The 17,054-nt window shown below is 52.7% G+C and overlaps 1 protein-coding gene across 1 annotated transcript in view; it reads right to left on the minus strand.

Annotated features, from left to right (window-relative positions):
* Nucleotides 1-17,054, minus strand: part of LOC127605701 (uncharacterized) — a 368,389-nt gene that overhangs the window by 215,150 nt on the left and 136,185 nt on the right. The window lies entirely within an intron of this gene.

Raw genomic sequence — 17,054 nt, forward strand, 5'->3', positions numbered from 1 at the left:
ACTACCGAGGTATTACACTCCTCACCCTCCCTGGTAAGGTCTATTCAGGGGGGCTGGAGAGGAGAGTCCGTCAGGAAGTCGAGCCTCAGATTGATGAGGAGCAGTGCGGTTTTCGTCCCGGCTGTGGAACAGTAGACCAGCTCTCCACCCTTAGCAGGGTCCTCGAGGCTATGTGGGAATTCACCAAACCTACATGTGTTTTGTGGACTTGGAGAAGGCGTTTGACTGTGTCCCTCTGGGAGTTCTGTGGGGATGCTTCGTGGGTATGGGGTACCGAACTGCCTGATACGGGCTGTTCGGTCACTATACCACCGATGTCAGAGTTTGGTTCGCATTGCCAGCAATAAGTCGGAATCGTTTCCAGTGAGGGTAGGACTCTGCCAAGGTTGCCCTTTGTCGCCGATTCTGTTTATAACCTTTATGGACAGAATTTCTAGGCGCAGCCGAAGCGATGAGGGGGTCCGTTTTGGTGGCCTCAGTATTACTTCTCTGCTTTTTGCAGATGATGTGGTACTGTTGGCTCCTTAAAGCAGGGCTCTCCAACTCTCAATGGAGCGTTTCGAGTGTGAAGCTGTTGGGATGAAAATCAGCACCTCCAAATCTGAAAAAATGGTCCTCAGTCAAAAAAAGGTGGAGTGCCCCCTCTGGGTCGGGGAGATCTTGCCCCAAGTGAGGAGTTTAAGTATCTTGGGGTCTTGTTCACGAGTGAGAGAAGGAGGGAGCAAGAGATCGACAGGCGGATCGGTGCAGCGTCTGCTGTGATGCGGACGTTGTATCGGTCTGTCGTGGTAAAGAAGGAGCTGAGCCAAAGGGCGAAGCTCTCAATTTACCGGTTGATCTACGTTCCAACCCTCATCTATGGTCACGAACTTAGGGCCCGGTTACAAGCGGGCGGAATGAGCTTTCATCCTCATATAAGGAGCTCTTGTCTGGGATGTTTATGTTCGCTGGCACTAGCCAGGCTGAGGGAAACTAGTTGTTTTCATCCCCTCACTCAATGTTTATGATCACACCAGGTCACACTTGATTTTGTGTTTGTGAAACTGTTTTACTGTTTGGGGCGTGACTCCTCGCATTTTCTTTTGCATACTGCCTCTATATAGTCTCATGTGTCCTTTATCCAAGGTATTCTGCGACGTCTTGCAGAAGTACAGAGGCTCGAAGCGATTTGTACTAAGTTGTGATGTTGAAATACAGAGAAGAAAAGACATTGAAGGGTTGGGTCTTTATTCCACTTTTGGAGAAATAAAAGAACCTTTGTGCAAAGGATCAACAAACAGATGAAATTCCTTTGCAAGTCTCAAATGAAACAGTTGCAACAGTTCCCCACTTTTTTCTCAATATGTTGGGAAGATTGATCATTGATCACATATTGGCAACATTAGCCAACTCATCCAGGTACTCTGCAGCCAAAAGTGCAGTGAATTAAGTTCTTGAGAAACAAAGCAAAATCATGTTGGTATGAAGCGTCATCTGTCTTTGTCATGGTTCTGTTTATGACCAACAGGTGGCACTGTAGGGCTCCGCCTGAAGCTACACACCTGTTGGTCATTAGTTTGTTTGTTTAAAAGGACTCCCGGCACAGCCACTCGCTGTCGGGTCATTGTTGCTGTTTCTCTGTGCATGTGTCATGTTTTGTTTTCTGTCTTGGGGTTTTCACACTTTGATTTATTGTGATTTTGTTGGACTTTTTGAGTGAGTTTTTGAGTTAGTTCCACCTGTGTATTCCTGTTTGCATTTTTGAAATACATTTTGTTCAGCCACCCTGTTCCTCCCTGCCTTCCTGCTTTTGGGGTCCTACTCCACCATCACGCAGAACGTGACCATTCAAGGCTTGTTTTAACAGAAAGACCATTCAAGGCTGAAGCGACAATCTAAGCATTTCCAAAATGTTCCACCAAGATCCCCTTTGCTTTGCTGTATCCTTGATCTAGTTCCCGGTGCAAACAGCTCCTGACTAATGGTCTCATCAAACTTTTTTGCCATTCACAATGCTTGTCCTGTCAGATTACCAGATAAGATAAGATAAGATAAGATAAGATAAGATAAGATAAGATAAGATAAGATAAGATATCCTTTATTCGTCCCACACGATGGAAATTTACAGCCTCCAGCAGCAAGAATGTATGTAGAAAGAAGAAAGGAGAAAGAGAAAAAAACAACAACAAACATCTTTCAATTAAATGCAATATGAACACAAATGGATAAATCGCAGTACTATTTACAATTTTCCTTCACATCATTTAATTATTATTATTATTATGATTGTTATTTTTTATTCATCAGCCTGACAGCAGTCGGTAGGAACGAGCGTCGGTATCTCTCCTTCTTGCAGCGCGGGTGTAACAGTCTCTGGCTGAAGGAGCTACCAAGTGCTGTCAGGGCGGGCTGGAGGGTGTGGGAGGGACTGGCCATCATAGCTTTTAGCTTAGTTAGCATCCTTCTGTTGCCCACCTCCTCCAGAGTGAATAATATTCTGTGTCTTGGACCAGCCCAGATGTCACACGACAAGTCCGTCATCAACCAGACCCTGCCCAATAGTCGCATGCTTCCGTCAAGATCCAGTCCATCGGCGCAGGTCCCTCGGGGGGAGCAGCTGCCGTCATGTCGCATTATACGTGCATTATGTGCATGTGCGTTGTTTCTATGTTCAGAAAAGGGGAAAAAAATATGTACCCAATCCTGGATGTTGAGGAGAGGGCTATAGGGACTATCTATACTCTAAAAAGAACTTGAGGTCACAAATTTGTTTTATAACACGGTGTTTGCTAATAAACTACGAGCCTTGTAGGGAGCAAATATAGGATTGGTTGAAATGCTACATATACTTTCTAATATTTCCCCTTCTGTTCAAGTCATTTTAAATACTGCACACCACATTGTGATTATATGCGCGACGTCCAGTCTCCCATCAGAAGTAGTATGGCACTGTCTTCCTATTGTTGAGTGCTTAAGAATGAATCAAAGGACAATGTAGGACATGTCAAAAAGTTTCGAAGGGCTTCAGATGCCCACAATTGACAAATATACATCCTCTGATCCCCCAGCAGCGCAAGGAAAAAAAAAAAAAAAAAAACATCTGGAGAAAAATGGAGAACATCTGAGATCACCCAGAAGGACATCAAAATGAAAACTTCACAGGGGGTTTAATTAGCCTGCCACGACTATGCAATCTGTCTCCTGGTGGCGCAGACTAGTCGGGCAAGAGGCACAGGTGAGACACGAGGGGGAGAACGACACTCAACACTGACACGCTGAAGTGAGGCTGTGGGTTTCGGAGGACAACCGGCCGGTGGCGAGGGAACAGCACATCGCTGCAACCAAATGAGCCGGTTTGAGCCTATCCAAAGAAACACACTCCCTTCGCACACCCATATCAAGCACAAAACTCTTATCACCGTGCTTGAGCACCCTAAATGGGCCGTCATACGGTGGCTGGAGGGGCGAGCAGTGGGCATCATGGCGCAAAGATAAAAAGGGCCGACATAAGCGCAGACGGTACGAACACGACCAAAATGGTGAGCCGTGTCAGAGTCAGGGGTCCATCGGACAAAAAAGGGAAGGAAGGCGCGCCGGAACCTTCTGGCAGAAATTCACCGGGAACACGAAGTGGCTGACGGAGCACGAACTCAGCAGGGTCGGCATTAAGATCTTCTTTCAGAGCTGAACGTAACCAGAGCAAAACCCATGGAAAGCGGTCGACCCAGTTACCGTACGAAAGCACAGCCTGCAGCGCAGCTTTTAGCGACCGGTGAAAACGTTCATACAACCCGTTAGCCTGTGGGTGGTAGGCCGTAGCTGCACACTCAAGGACACAACTCTGTCAAAAACGTGATGTTTGCGTTCGTTATCCCGCAGCTTCCGACTGCAAAATGCAAGGGCCTGCCATATGTTTTCCACCAGCTGCTCAACCACCACCCCAACAGCAATAACAGACGCAGTAGCTGTTTGAGCGGTTCGTATCTCCCGCCTTGTGGAGGCGCCCGCAAGAGCTGCATCGCACGACGTGTAGTCTGCTGGTCGAGGGACGCCACGACCATGTAATATTTCGGCTCATCGGTCGTGATTCCCAATTTGCCTCGTAATCATGCCTCTCGTCGTATCTCGCTCTCGTGCATACGTCGCAGGTATTTTTTGATACATTTAGTGATACGCCCTTCGGATGTTTCTGATGAAAAATCAGTCTGGCATTCCCATTTCTTAAATGTCGTAATTAGTAGACCTTTGTGAGGTTTTTTTTTTCGCCGCCGTCTCAAACTTTCATCCGCGCGATTCCTCAGTTTGCGGACTAAAATAGCAACCCGCATGCGCACATAACGTTATCTGCTCCGTTTCCCCCCCAACACTGAAAACAAAACAAAACGAAAGTAAATTAGAGGAAACACGCTCACACACCACACCACAAACACACGTACAGGCAAAGTGAAATAGTGTTGATCACAGAGGAGAGATTTGATTGCATACAGTTAACTCATGTGCGGTGACTTTTATGGTTCAATGATTTTTCGGTACAGTCAAAATGACGCTACGGAAACGACACGCTACCGGTAATGATCGTGACCGTGAAATCCTCAGGCCTGCCGTAGTTTTTTTTTTGTCCGAGAAATTTCCTTGCGTCCCAAAAACACACATTATTTGGAACTGTGCCTCCCGTGGGAAAATTATGCGTCTTGGACGCGGGACGCAGAGGTAACGAGATGGCTGCTGAAGCCTATCCGAGCTGTAATCGGGCAGTAGGCAGGGGACCCCTGAACTGGTTGCTAGCCAGGGCACACATGGATGAACAACCATTTGCACTCACACTCATACTTTAGGGACAATTTAGTGTTTGACACAATATTGCACGACACAACGTTAGTTTGAATTTTAAAAGGTCCATTTACAAGATGAAAATGTTGCAGAGACACTTTCTGACAAGGAATGGTCTGACTGCAGACCGTATGGAGTGTGGATCCCACAAACGCAGACTCAGATAAATTGCGAAAACTAAGAGATTTATTGACAGAAAAGCGAGGAACCAACAAAGTGGTCAACAAAAGGCGCTGGCGAATAAAAGCCAGAAAAACGAATGAGAACAGAAAGCGCTTGCCAATTACATGGAATGAATGAATGTCAGAGATTTTCTCGGACAAAGTTAAAGAAACGACTCGGCACACAGGAAAATTGTCTTCAATATCGGCGGAAGCGGATCTCTGAGAACGAACGACGGTTAGTTGCTTCGCGATCACACTCGGCTCCCTCTCCGCCGGTTAGAACTTTTATTGCAAAATACAAGGAAGACACTGCCCCAGAGATTAGCATATCGCGCCCCCCGGTCCGGCCCCTCGGTAGTGATCTGATCTACCCGAATACACAAGTCACAGACATTGCTGATGACTAATGTCCACCTGGGCGCGACAGCTGTTCCCAAACTGTCTTTTGGTATTCAACAACTCTTTGTTCCCAATTTGTTCATTCCCACTCTGTGATTGAATCTAGTCTTCTTCCATCTGTTCGCCCCCCTTGCTTTGACGTGATTACTCAAGAAAAGGCCCTCCGCTGCGCTGACTATGTCCAGACATGCCCAAATTAACCGAAACTTTAAACATGATACAATTTTGTTCATAGATTTCTCTATCATTGAATGAACACAGAGATAATCAAAACGAAAAGGGAATTACTCAAACAAATGAAACCAAGGACGAGTAACAAAATAACACCAAATACTAGTGATGGGACGAGCGACATTGGTGCGTCAGCACAGTGCCGAGAGCGCAAGAGTGAAACCTTGTATCGGTGCGAGTATTGCTTTAAGAAAGAATCACGTGACCAATACAGGAACTGAATCGTTTGAATGTGCCGCGCCAAAGTGTGTTTATAATAGTAATGGGTATTTCGGCTCTTTTTAGAGAGACGGTTCTTTTGGCTCGGCTCACTAAAGAGAGCCGGCTCTTTCGGCTCCCAAACGGCTCCTCAGTTTTTTTATTGCTTATATTAATTTACTCCCAAAAATAATGTAAAATTATGTGTCAAATTATTACTAACATAAAAATACACAGGATATCAACTATTTATTATTTATATGGCTTTATTTACATTATATTCTTCTGAACATACTCAACATGAAGTACAACATGGAGTGCTACAAAAAATAAATTACAAAGTACAAAAACAAAGACCCATCTCAAAACAAGGTCAACAAAAAGTTCCTGTCACGTCCCGTGTTTGCCAGCAGGGGGCAGGCCCTGTTGCCACCTACACACCTGTCACCCATTGGGGACTAATTACACGGGCTTTATTTGTGCGCTCTGGCAGTTGACTTACTGCCGGAGTATTCCACGCCGTGCCAATTCTCTCGCTTACTACTAATTCCATTCGTTGCCTTGAAGCCTTGTGGCTGTAATTGCGCGTCTTTATATCCTGTAGCAACCACAAATGCCCTCTGAGAACTCTGACATTTGAATTTCGCGCCGCGAGACTGATCAGCCAATCGGCGGCCCCCGCTGCCGCTCGCTACCAACCAATCACAGCCCCCGGGTGGGCTGGACGTTTGTTTACACTAACGTCCGCTTTGCTGGTATATAAATGATCGTACGTGTGCTGAATAAAACAGTGTACCACCGCTCTTCGAGTACTTCACTTCACTTCGCCGGGCCGAAGTGGGCCGTCGCTCCTTACAACTGGTGACCCTTCGCCGTTCTCAACACGCAACCTTCGAGACTCAAGATGTCGACAACTCCACCCCCGCAGACGCCGTCCGACAACAACCTCGCAATCCACGCCGTCTCGGTGAAACTGCCGCCTTTCAGCACTCAGGAACCCGTTTCCTGGTTTCGCCGGGCCGAAGTACAATTCCGCCTCCGGAAAGTCACAGATCCGAGAACAAAAGCGGACTACGTCTTAGAAGCCGTCCCCGACGGCGTTTTCCAGCACGTTTCGGCATGGTTGGACCAACAAGACGACGAAATCACGTACGACTCGTTGAAAGATCACCTGCTGAAAGAGTATACTCTTACCGTCAGCGCCCGCGCCAAATGACTGCTCGCCATGCCCAGTTAGGATCTAGGCGACCGCACAGCTCTCAGTTTGTGGAACGAGATGCAGTCACTCGCCCGACTACCCGGCGCCGATCCGTCTACTGGCCAGCCTCACAAAGTCGACCTCATGCGCGAGCTATGGCTACAGTCCATCCCGTCCTCAGTTCGCACCGCCCTCCACGACGCCAATACACTGTCAATGTCCGCGCTAGTCGCCAAAGCCGATGACCTGATTACCGCAGCCAGAGCCGCCGAGAAATCGACGCCGGTCGCCGCCGCCTGCAGCGCACTAGCCCCGCCCATTGTGGACGCAGACATCAATGCCGTGCGCCACCGTCCAGGCCCACCGCATGATCGCCGTCAAGCTCCGCCCCAGAACCAGTGGTCCCGCGGTTACATGCTACCGTCTGGTATTTGCAGCTACCATGACAAGTTCGGCAGAGACGCGAGAAACTGCCTCCCGAACTGCAAGTTCTCAAAAAACGCCACGGCCACCCGCCGACAGTAACGCCGGCGGCGTGGCGCCCTCATCACAGTTACGTTTGCACGATCGCCAACCCGAACCAGGGGTTCTACGTCACCGATGCCATCTCCAATCGCGAATTCCTGGTCGACACCGGAGCATGCCGCTCCATCTACCCCGCCACAGACCAAAACCGACGTCACAACCAGCCATGCCAAGTCAAACTCGTGGCCGCCAATGGTACGTCCATCGCCACGTATGGATGCCGCCGCATCCACATCAAGATCGCCAACTGCCGATACGCCTGGGACTTCATTATCGCTGACGTGAGGACACCACTGCTCGGAGCCGATTTCCTCGGGCACCATAACCTACTGGTCGATGTCGGCAACCGAAGAATGCTGAATCTCCAATCGTTCCAGTCCACCGACCTCGTCGCCCGGGTCCAAGAAAACGTCAACGCCTGTGCATTCACAACCAACGACCCATACGAGCACCTACTAACCGAGTACGCCGACGTCTTCAAACCCGAACTTCACCAGACGCCGGGGAAAGCAGCGAAACACGGAATCTTCCACCATATCGAGACAAAAGGACCACCCGTCTATTCCAAGTTCCGACGCCTCTCGCCCGACAAACTCAAGGCCGCCAAACAAGCTTTCGCCGAAATGGAAAGGATGGGACTCTGCAAGAAAGCATCCAGTCCATGGGCATCACCGCTGCACATGGTAAAAAAGACTGACGGTTCATGGCGGCCGTGTGGAGACTACCGCCTGCTGAATGTGAAGACGGAACCGGATCACTATCCCCTACCCAACATCGCGGACATCACCAACGAGTTGGACGGCGCCAGATACTTCACGAAACTGGACCTCTTGAAAGGTTATTTTCAAGTTCCCGTCCACGAGCCCGACGTCCCCAAAACAGCGATCATCACGCCGTTCGGCTCCTACGTCTTCTACTACTCAACGTTCGGTCTTCGCAACTCCGGCGCCACCTTTCAACGCCTCATGGACAGCATCCTCGGCGAACTGTCGTACTGTGTATGTTACGTCGACGACATCCTCATCCATTCGAAGACGAAGGCAGAACATCACGACCACGTCCGAAACGTCCTCCAACTGCTCCGCGACAACGGCTTGGTAGTACGACGAGACAAGTGCGTTTTCGGCGCGTCGAAAGTAGAGTTCCTCGGTTACGAGATCGACGTTTCCGGAGTCCGCCCCCTGCCCGCTAAAGTCAACGCCATCCACAAGTTCCCTACGCCGAAAACGATCAAGACTCTCCAAGAGTTCACTGGGATGGTGAACTATTACCATCGTTTCCTGCCTCGCCTCGCCCACGTCATGGCCCCGCTATACGATGCGCTCAGCGGCAACCCGAAACACCTGGAATGGACCCCCGCCCAGAGCAAATCGTTCGAAGCTACGAAAGCCGCCCTCGCCAAGGCCGCGACATTGACATTCCCGAAGCCGGCGGCTCCGCTTCAACTGACGACCGACGCAAGTAACGTTGCTGTAGGAGGTGTGGTGGAGCAGGTCATCAACGGTATCCCGCAGCCTCTGGGATTCTTCAGTCAGAAGTTACGCCAACCTGAAACCCGATACAGTACGTTCGACCGCGAACTTCTCGCCGTATACCTGGCTGTGCGACATTTCCGCCACCTGCTGGAAGGAACGCCGTTCAAGATCCGTACCGACCACCGCCCCCTCGTACACGCCTTCACCAAAGCTGGGGACCCGTGGTCCGCCCGTCAGCAGCGTCATCTCTCCGCCATCGCAGAATTCGGATGCGAGATAGAGTACGTCCCTGGTGAAAAGAATCCAGTAGCCGACGCCCTGTCACGAGTGGAAATCAACGCCGTCCATCTTGGCGTCGACTACGGAGCCATCGCCGACGCCCAAGTGGCTGATCAGAAGGGCACCGCTGACTATCGTCAGTCCGTCACAGGCCTGAGATGGGAAGACGTACCGTTTGGCGACGACGGACGCACCTTACTCTGCGATGTGAGCAGGCAACGCCCTCGGCCACTCATCCCGAAAACGCTCCGACGTCAAATGTTCGATATTATCCATGGTTTATCACACCCGTCTGGAAGATCAACCGCCAAACTGATGACCGAGAAGTTTGTATGGCATGGAATCAACAAAGACGTACGAGCCTGGGCTCGCAACTGCCTCCAATGCCAAGCCAGTAAGATCGGCCAACATACAGAATCCGGTATCGGCCAGTTTCCACAACCCCGACGTCGCTTCGGCCATCTTCACGTCGACATAGTTGGACCGCTGCCACCTTCAGACGGCTACCAGTATCTCTTCACGTCCACCGAGCGGTCGACTCGATGGCCTGAGGCGATCCCAATGAAAGGAGCCACTGCACAAGACTGCGCCGCCGCCCTTCTCCAAGGCTGGGTCAGCAGATTCGGAGTCCCTGACGATATCACCTCCGACCGAGGTTCTTCATTCACGTCACAGCTCTGGGCCGCCCTTGGTCAGCTCATGGGAACGACTGTGCATCATACGACTGCTTTCAACCCCGCCGCCAACGGGATGGCCGAGCGCACTCACCGCACGTTGAAGGCAGCGCTCATGGCCCGCTGCACCGGACCAGACTGGAGTGCCCAATTGCCCTGGGTACTTCTCGGAATGCGGACGACTCCGAAAGAAGGTCTCGGTGTCTCCTCAGCCGAGATGGTATTCGGTGAAACCATCGCCGTTCCCGGGGAGTTCTTCCCGTCCAGCCAAGACGCCGCCGACTCCACGGCCTATCTCGCCGATCTCCGACGCACCGTCGGAAAGTACCGACCCGTACTCCAGACCTACCAAGACCAGCGCAGCAGACGAGTACCGAAGTCGCTGTTAACCTGTACTCACGTTTTCGTAAGGAACGACGCCCACCGCCCGCCTCTAACTCGACCATACCGCGGCCCGTACGCCGTGGAGCAACGTAACGACAAGGCCTACCGCCTCAACATCCATGGTCGACAGGATTGGGTCTCAATCGACCGCCTGAAACCGGCCTACCACGACGACGACGAACCCGCGCCGCTGACCATCACTCGAGCCGGACGCGCCGTCCGCCCGCCCGACCGCCTGCACGCCCAACCATGAACTTTCATCACTATCCTAATTCGGACTCAGCCTGCCAAGGACTTTCTAACAGGGGAGTATTTGTAGCAACCACAAATGCCCTCTGAGAACTCTGACATTTGAATTTCGCGCCGCGAGACTGATCAGCCAATCGGCGGCCCCCGCTGCCGCTCGCTACCAACCAATCACAGCCCCCGGGTGGGCTGGACGTTTGTTTACACTAACGTCCGCTTTGCTGGTATATAAATGATCGTACGTGTGCTGAATAAAACAGTGTACCACCGCTCTTCGAGTACTTCACTTCACTTCGCCGGGCCGAAGTGGGCCGTCGCTCCTTACAATCCGCTCGTGTGTATTTCTATAGTTGCCAATTCATTCTCCTTGCTATTTTTCCCGCAAGCGTTTTCTGTTACCTCCTTAATTTATTCCTGGTCCTTATTTTTGACCAGCGCTTTTTGTTGTTTCTCCCGGACGGGTATTTTGTGTTTTTGTATTAAACCTCGTTTGTTCTCTGACAAACCTTTTCTGTGTCTGCTATTTCGGGGATCCACTTCCTTATTTTGTTGTGCACGAAGCGATCATTCTATCGCTAGGCCTCCGGCGGGACTGCTCCAGCCTTTACCCATCCCTCCGCGACCTTGGTCCCTGGACTTTGTCACGGGTCTTCCTCCATCCCGTGGGCGGTCCATCGTTCTCACAATTGTGGACCGTTTCTCTAAGGCCGCCCATTTTGTTCCCCTGTCCAAGTTGCCGTCGGCGTTGGAGACCGCCGACCTCCTCATCAAACACGTGTTCCGTCTCCATGGCATCCCGTTGGACATTGTGTCGGACCGGGGGCCCCAGTTCGTGTCCCGTGTTTGAAAGCGGTTCTGCCGGTCCCTCGGGGCCTCGTCCAGTCTAACCTCGGGATACCACCCCCAGTCCAATGGACAAGCCGAGCGTGCCAACCAGGATCTGGGGGAGGCCCTCCGCTGTGTATGTCTCCACAGTCCCTCCTCCTGGGTCGACCACCTACCCTGGGTGGAGTACGCGCACAACACCCTCGTCTCTTCAGCCACTGGTAGGTCTCCCTTCATGTCGGCCTACGGGTATCAACCACCGCTGTTCCCGTCCCAGGAGGGTCAGGTGGAGGTCCCGTCTGTGCAGCATCACCTCCGGTGAGCCCACCGCGTGTGGAGGGAGGCCCGTGCTGCACTGTCCCGCACGGCGACCCGGAACCGGCAGATCGCGGACCGTCGTCGGCGCCCGGCACCTACCTACGTGGTGGGACAGGAGGTGTGGCTGGCAACAAAGGACCTTCGCCTGGCCGGCACATCCGCGAAACTGGGGCCCCGATTCACCGGACCGTTCGTGGTCGAGTCCATCGTCAGCCCCGTCACGGTCAAGCTCCGGCTACCGCCCACCATGAAGGTTCACCCCGTGTTCCACGTCTCCCTGCTCAAACCGGTGTCTTCCAGTCCCTTGGCTCCGTCTCCCACTCCGCCCCCTCCTCCGGGGGTCGTTGACGGTGACCCGGTGTACACGGTTCGTGCCATCCTGGACTCTCGGCGCAGGGGAAAGGGGTTCCAGTATCTGGTCGACTGGGAGGGCTACGGGCCTGAGAATCGGCAATGGGTGCCCCGCTCCTGGATCCTTGATCCGTCCCTTCTGCGCGACTTCCACGCAGCTCATCCGACCAAACCGGGTAGGCCGCCGGGAGGCGTCCTTTGAGGGGGGGGTACTGTCACGTCCCGTGTTTGCCAGCAGGGGGCAGGCCCTGTTGCCACCTACACACCTGTCACCCATTGGGGACTAATTACACGGGCTTTATTTGTGCGCTCTGGCAGTTGACTTACTGCCGGAGTATTCCACGCCGTGCCAATTCTCTCGCTTACTACTAATTCCATTCGTTGCCTTGAAGCCTTGTGGCTGTAATTGCGCGTCTTTATATCCGCTCGTGTGTATTTCTATAGTTGCCAATTCATTCTCCTTGCTATTTTTCCCGCAAGCGTTTTCTGTTACCTCCTTAATTTATTCCTCCATCCATCCATCCATCATCTACCGCTTATCCAGGGCCGGGTCGCGGGGGCAAGCCCAGACTTCCCTCTCCCTAGCTACTTCTTCCAGCTCTCCCCGGGGGATCCCGAGACGTTCCCAGGCCAGCTGGGTGACATAGTCTCTCCAGCGTGTCCTGGGTCTTCCCCGGGGTCTCCTCCCGGTGGGACATGCCCGGAACACCTCACCAGGGAGGCGCTCAGGAGGCATCCGAATCAGATGCCCAAGCCACCTCATCTGGCTCCTCTCGATGTGGAGGAGAAGCGGCTCGACTCTGAGCCCCTCCCGGATGACCGAGCTTCTCACCTTATCTCTAAGGGAGAGCCCGGACACGCTGCGGAGAAAACTCATTTCGGCCGCTTGTAACCGGGATCTCGTTCTTTCGGTCACGACCCATAGCTCGTGACCATAGATGAGGGTTGGGACGTAGATCGACCGGTAAATTGAGAGCTTCGCCCTTTGGCTCAGCTCCTTCTTTACCACGACAGACCGATACAACGTCCGCATCACAGCAGACGCTGCAACGATCCGCCTGTCGATCTCCCGCTCCCCCTTGCCCCCACTCGTGAACAAGACCCCAAGATACTTGAACTCCTCCACTTGGGGCAAGATCTCCTCCCCGACCCGGAGGGGGCACTCCACCCTTTTCCGACTGAGGACCATGGTTTCAGATTTGGAGGTGCTGATCTTCATCCCAACCGCTTCACACTCGGCTGCGAAACGCTCCAGTGAGAGTTGGAGAGCCCCGTTTGAAGGAGCCAACAGCACCACATCATCCGCAAAAAGCAGGGATGCAATACTGAGGCCCCCAAAACGGACCCCCTCAACGCTTCGGCTGCGCCTAGAAATTCTGTCCATAAAAGTTATGAACAGAATCGGCGACAAAGGGCAGCCTTGGCGGAGTCCTACCCCCACTGGAAACGATTCCGACTTACTCCCGGCAATGCGAACCAAACTCTGACATCGGTGGTATAGTGACCGAACAGCCCGTATCAGGGGGTTCGGTACGCCATACCCTCGAAGCACCCCCCACAGAACTCCCCGAGGGACACGGTCAAACGCCTTCTCCAAGTCCACAAAACACATGTAGACTGGTTGGGCGAATTCCCACTTACCCTCTAGGACCCTGCTAAGGGTGTAGAGCTGGTCAATTGTTCCACGGCCAGGACGAAAACCACACTGCTCCTCCTCAATCTGAGGCTCGACTTCCTGACGGACCCTCCTCTCCAGCACCCCTGAATCGACCTTCCCAGGGAGGCTGAGGAGTGTGATCCCTCTGTAGTTGGAACACACCCTCCGGTCCCCCTTTTTAAAAACAGGGACTACCACCCCGGTCTGCCAATCCAGAGGCACTCTCCCTGTTGACCACGCGATGTTGCAGAGGCGTGTCAACCAGGACAACATCCAGAGCCTTGAGGAACTCCGGGCGGATCTCATCCACCCCTGGGGCCTTGCCACCGAGGAGCTTTTTAACCACATCGGTGACTTCAGCCACAGAGATAGGAGAGCCCACCTCAGAGTCCCCAGGCTCTGCTTCCTCTAAGGAAGGCGTGTTGGTGGAGTTGAGGAGGTCTTCGAAGTACTCTGCCCATCGGTTCACAACGTCCCGAGTCGAAGTCAGCAGCGCCCCATCCCCACTGTACACAGTGTTAGTGGTGCACTGCTTCCCCCTCCTGAGACGAGGGATGGTGGACCAGAATTTCCTCGAAGCCGTCCGGAAGTCGGCTTCCATGGCCTCACCGAACTTTTCCCACGCTCGGGTTTTTGCCTCGGCGACCACCGAAGCCGCGGTCCGCTTGGCCAGTCGATACCCGTCAGCTGCCTCTGGGGTCCCACAGGCCATAAAGGCTCGATAGGACTCCTTCTTCAGCTTGACGGCATCCCTTACTGCTGGTGTCCACCAGCGAGTACGGGGGTTGCCGCCACGACAGGCACCAACCACCTTACGGCCACAACTCAGATTGGCCGCCTCAACAATAGAGGCACGGAACATGGTCCACTCGGGCTCAATGTCCCCCGCCTCACCCGGAACATGGGAAAAGCTCTGTCGGAGGTGGGAGTTGAAACTCCTTCTGACAGGGGATTCCGCCAGACGCTCCCAACAAACCCTCACAATACGTTTGGGTCTGCCAGGACGGACCGGCATCTTCCCCCACCATCGGAGCCTACTCACCACCAGGTGGTGATCAGTTGACAGCTCCGCCCCTCTCTTCACCCGAGTGTCCAGAACATGCGGCCGCAAATCCGATGATACAACTACGAAGTCGATCATCGAACTGCGGCCTAGGGTGTCCTGGTGCCAAGTGCACATATGGACACCCTTATGTTTGAACAAGGTGTTCGTTATGGACAATCCGTGACGAGCACAGAAGTCCAATAACAAAACACCACTCGGGTTCTGATCGGGGGAGCCGTTCCTCCCAATCACGCCCCTCCAGGTCTCACTGTCATTGCCCACGTGAGCATTGAAGTCCCCCAGCAGAACAAGGGAGTCCCCAGCAGGAGTACTCTCCAGCACACCCTCAAAGGACTCCAAAAAGGGTGGGTATGCTGAGCTGCTGTTTGGTGCTTATGCACAAACAACAGTCAGGACCCGTCCACCCACCCGAAGGCGGAGGGAGGCAACCCTCTCGTCTACCGGTGTGAACCCCAATGTACAGGCACTGAGCCGTGGGGCAATGAGTATGCCCACACCTGCTCTGCGCCTTTCACCGTGAGCAACTCCAGAGTGGAAGAGAGTCCAACGCCTCTCGAGAGAACTGGTACCAGAACCCAGGCTGTGTGTGGAGGCAAGTCCGACTATATCCAGTCGGAAATTCTCTTCCTCACACACCAGCTCGGGCTCCTTCCCTGCCAGAGAGGTGACATTCCATGTCCCAAGAGCTAGCTTCTGCAGCCGAGGATCGGACCGCCAGGGTCCCCGCCTTTGGCTGCCGCCCAGCTCACATTGCACCCGACCCCTTTGGCCCCTCTCATGGGTGGTGAGCCCATGGGAAGGGGGACCCACGTTGCCTCTTCGGGCTGTGCCCGGCCGGGCCCCATGGGTGTAGGCCCGGCCACCAGGCGCTTGCCAACGAGCCCCACCTCCAGGCCTGGCTCCAGAGGGGGGCCCCGGTGACCCGCGTCCGGGCAAGGGAAACTTCGATCCATTTATTTTAATCTTCATCAGGGGTCTTTGAGCCGTGCTTTGTCTGGCCCCTCACCTAGAACCTGTTTGCCATGGGTGACCCTGCCAGGGGCATAAAAGCCCCAGACAACTTAGCTCCTAATTTATTCCTGGTCCTTATTTTTGACCAGCGCTTTTTGTTGTTTCTCCCGGACGGGTATTTTGTGCTTTTGTATTAAACCTCGTTTGTTCTCTGACAAACCTTTTCTGTGTCTGCTATTTCGGGGATCCACTTTCTTATTTTGTTGTGCACGAAGCGATCATTCTATCGCTTCGGGCACAACGTGACAGTTCCAATCTCTGGGTATATTTATAAGCTTTTAACTTATTACAGTAAAATAACATAAGTAAGCTTTGATTACCACACAACAAATAAATTAAAATTTGATATTGGATATTTTAACCTTGCACAGTCTACACGCTGCCTTTGAACTATCAATTAAGTTAAAATGAGTCCAAATTTCATTGCGTTTTCCTATCCATTTTCTCACCTTTCCACTTTCCACCGTTTTTTCTCTGTAGCATCCGAGCTCTCTCTCGTCTCCCTGTCTTTCCTGCTCATGTGCTGCTCACAGTATGCTAGTGTGTGTCTCTAACTCCTCCCCATTCTCTTCACCGCAATGTGTGTGCGTGTGCGTGTGCGTGTGTGGGTGTGCGTGTGCGTGTGCGTGCGTGCGTGTGCGTGTGCGTGTGCGTGTGCGCGTGTGTGTGCGTGTGCGTGTGCGTGCGTGCGTGCGTGCGTGTGCGTGTGTGCGTGCGTGTGTGCGTGCGTGTGTCCGCGCGCGCGTGTGTGCGTGTGTGTGTGTGTGTGTGTGTGTAACCCTCCCCTCCCTCTTCTACCACGGTCTTGACCGATTACGTGCGGCTTTAACCCATGGGGGGAAAAACACAGGAGAAATAAAAGGTCGCCACCTATTAAGAGTGGCTCCCGAATAGGAGCCGGCTCCCTTCGTTCACTTCAAAGAGGCGTTTCTAAGCGCCGGTTCGTTGGCGAACGATACATCACTAAGAAGAAAGATAAGAAAAACTTTATTCGTCTCGCAATGGAGAAATTCCCAATTCACAGCAGCAAAGTTATGAAAGGAAGAAGTAGAACAACAAAATATAGTCAAGTCATAGAGGAGCTGCTGGAAAGGCAGCAGGGCCATTTTGAAGTCAAAATAACAAAAAGAACACAACGCAACACATTGGACACAGGCAGTCGTGCAATCTTCACCACTTTTCTGCATACACTTTGTTGTCCGAAGCAGTTATAGATGAAAGAGGAGAGGATCAAAGTGTCCTTT

Source organism: Hippocampus zosterae, chromosome 8 (assembly GCF_025434085.1).
Source record: "Hippocampus zosterae strain Florida chromosome 8, ASM2543408v3, whole genome shotgun sequence".
NCBI lineage: Eukaryota > Metazoa > Chordata > Actinopteri > Syngnathiformes > Syngnathidae > Hippocampus > Hippocampus zosterae.